This window comes from Vitis vinifera, chromosome 8 (genome assembly GCF_030704535.1).
Source record: "Vitis vinifera cultivar Pinot Noir 40024 chromosome 8, ASM3070453v1".
Classification (NCBI taxonomy): Eukaryota; Viridiplantae; Streptophyta; class Magnoliopsida; order Vitales; family Vitaceae; genus Vitis; species Vitis vinifera.
The window spans coordinates 3,635,236-3,638,969 of NC_081812.1; positions in this window are offsets into that span (position 1 = coordinate 3,635,236).

Genomic DNA, 3,734 nt, shown 5'->3' on the forward strand with positions numbered 1-3,734 from the left:
CTTTCCATTTTTTTTTCTAAAATATTCATAATCCACATAAGCTTAAAGGTATCCACCAAATAAAATATAGAATTATTTACCATATCTTCAAAAAAAAATTCCATTAAAAGTTTTAAAGCAAAAATCAATCATAAAATTGAGTTATTAAGAATCTGTTTGGTGGAGTTTTTAAAAACAATTTTCTATTTTTAAAAACACAAAACAGTTTTTAAAAATTTATAACACTATTTGGTTATTGTTCTTTATTTCCAATTTTTAAAAATAAAGTGAAATAGAGAACATCTTTTAAAGAACAAGTAAAATTTGTTTTCACCAATTTTGAAAAACTATAGAAAGACACATAAACTCTATTATTTATCTTCTACATAGAATTATTATTATTATTATTGTTAGAAAAATTAGGTTAATCTAACCTATGGTAATCACCTTAAAGGGATGGTGAATAGGGTGATAGTCTCTTTTTGAAAATTCAAACTATGTAAATGTAAGAGACAATTATATGCAAGTATATAATAAACAATATAAAGACAATTGCATATAAATTAAAAGAGTAGGGAAGAGAGAAGGCAAACACAAGATTTTGTAATGGTTCGACACAACCCGACCTACATCCACTCTCCTCTAGCTTCAATCCCAAGCTCGAGGTTCCACTAATTCAAGGTTTCCAAACCAAGCCTTCAAACAATACAATTGGATTATGGTTCCAATTCACCCTCTTGGACATTTGGCTCCAAACACCCTTTACACTTCTCAAGAGATATCCCATTCTTAAACAACCATTCAAGTGATACCCCACACTTAAGAATCTTCCTCTCAAAGATATACAAATAATTGATCTCACAAAATCCTAGTACAAAAACTTTAAGCTCAAATGATACAAGAAAACTAGGATTGAAAGGTGCACTAAAGATATGCAAGTTTTAGAACAATGGTACACTCAAAAACACTCTTTCAAGGCTCAAATATATTCAAGAAAGGTTTGGGAAGGTTAAGCTCTTGAAACAATGAAGATTGAAGCCTTTTTATAGAAGAAAAAAGTCAAACTAGCCGTTGGGGGTTCGACCGGTAAAGTTGGGGTCGATCAGTTGACTAATCGTTAGCATTTAATGCTTGGCAGGTGACCGTTGGACCTCAATTGGACGTCAATCAGACCTCGACCGATTGAGGTTCAACCTTAACCAGTTGAATAACCGTTTTGGAAGAAAGAGAAAGTTTTCTTACACCCTCGATCGGTTGAGTTGGGGGCCGATCAGTTACTGTTCATACCCTTGATCGGTTGAGCTAGGGGTTGATCGGTTCTTCATCCAGTTCAACCGGTTGAGCTATTTTTGGCTCAACAACCAACTTTGTCAACTTAAAACCTTTTAAACAAGTTTAAAAAAACATTTGACGTTGAAAAAATGAAATCATCCAATTTTAAAAATATTTAAAACAAAATAACTCTTGGGTGATTTCGGTGCATAAAAAAAGAATGTAATGCATGAAAATCCTAGTGCACCAACAACCTTACAAAGAGATCTTATGAAACTTGGGTCTTGAAAAACACTTCTCTTTGAGGTGGTCTTCTTTTTCATAATTTGTCTTTGGCTTGATTTGTCTTTGTGATTGCCACTTTGGAAATCATCTTGCCTAATCACACTTGAAATATAATCATTAGTTCTAAACCTTGTTTTGTTATCATCAAAACCGAGATTAACCAAACCTTGGTTTCACAATTATTATTATTATTATTATTATTATTATTATTTGTTAGAAAAATTAACTCTAAATTAAACAAGACTTAATATGTTGGAATTATTAACAAGTCAATTAATTTTTAAAAATAATGAAAAACTTAAATAATAAACCAATTAATACCATAAATTTATAAACATAATAAAATATCATTGTAGACCCCAAAATTTGTCCCAATTTTATTTTTACATTAATTTTGAGCCTAATTTTGTCAATAAATTTTAAATCCCGATTACATGTGTTTTTTAGCCCACTCATCCTTTAATTCTTAGTTTTTTTATTTTTTAAATTGTTTTATTTTTATTTGTTATTATTATTATTATGTTATATTATATTATATTATATTATATTATATTTTTATCTTCTTTATTTTATTATCTTTTATTTATTTATTTTATTTTCTCTCTCATCTTTTCTCTCTCTTCCTCTTTCTCCTCACCCTACCTACCCTCACTTACCCCTCATACCCCCACGTCTAAGGCCCTCCCAATCTCTACTCTTCATCATTTTTATTTTCTTTGATTTTTTATTTTCTTTCCTCCCATTGCCAAGGCAAAGTGCTCCCCCCCCCCCCAATTTTTTCCACTATTCTCTTTCCATTCTTCTACTTCTCTCCCATTTTTTAATTTTTCTCCAACTCTTTCTCTACCCGAACCATACCTCCAGCCGACCTCCCATTCTTGGCTCCCTCAACTTCTCTCTATTTCTTCTTTCCCATTCTTCTTGATTTTTTTTCTCTACCCAAACACCCACACTGCAATTGGCTTCCTCATTTTCTCTCTTTCATTTTTTTTTTCTTTTTTTTCTTACCTCCAACACCACACAAGGCCGACTGCCATCTCTTTCCCCCCTTTTTTTTTTCTTTCCCATTTTTTTTCCTCACTACACACACTCCACTTCACTCAGAACGTCCACACAGGGTTAGCCCCCATTTTCTCTTGCATTTTTTTTCTTTATTATTCCTGTAGCTCTCTACCCCTACACCCATTCTTGCCGGCGCCTTTCCGGCACCCATTCATCCCCATTTTCTTCCTCCCATTTTTATTTTTATTTATCTTCCTTTTATTTTATTTTATTTTTCGAAAAAACCATCAACCCTCACTATCGCCGGTAGAATCAACGACTAGTCGCCACCGGCGACAACTCTCGACTGACGACCTCTTTTCTCATTTTCCCATCACACACTTATTATTATTATTATTATTGCAATTTTTGTTTTATTTGATTTTAATATTAATTGTTGCTGAAATTGAGTTTGTGTATTTATGTTTGTTTGTGGGTCTTATGTTTGAGTTTTGTTAATTAGTATGGAATTTATGTTAATTTGTTATTGGTAAATTAATATGAAATTTGAGATAATTTATTGTTGATGAATTAATTTAGAATTAGTTAATTTGGGTTAGATTAATTGATAATTTATATGGTTGTGCTCATTTTAATTATTTAATTTGGATATGATATAATATTGTGGTGTATTTTGGATGTGGGTTTGTATATTAAATTGGGTTGATTTTAGTTGTGGATTTAGGTTTGCATATTAAATTGGGCTTGGATTATGAGATTTATCTAAATTTATTATGTTTTGGGTTTGATTAATTGAGCTTATATTTTGACTATTAATTTGGAAACTTTAAACTAGGGTCTATGATATGTGGGATACTTTTTTTGGGTTATATTTGTTAATTTGATCTCATTTTTAATTGATTAAATTTATTGGACTAATTTGAAGTTTGAATTTGGGCTTGAATAATTATTTTGGACTCTACACATTTTTGGATATTTACATGTGAGCTATTTTTGTTTTTGCATGGGCCTATTCTGCAATTCTGTTGGCTGAGTACGGATTTATGACACGTGGAGCATGAAATTTCATAGAAGAATTTGTTGTAAGTTTATTTTGGTACATATTTTATTTCCCACTTTTATTTGATTTTATTTTTATTAGTTCTTGTAAATATTCGTTCATATTTATTTATTAAGTGTGTATAGAATTGAACATT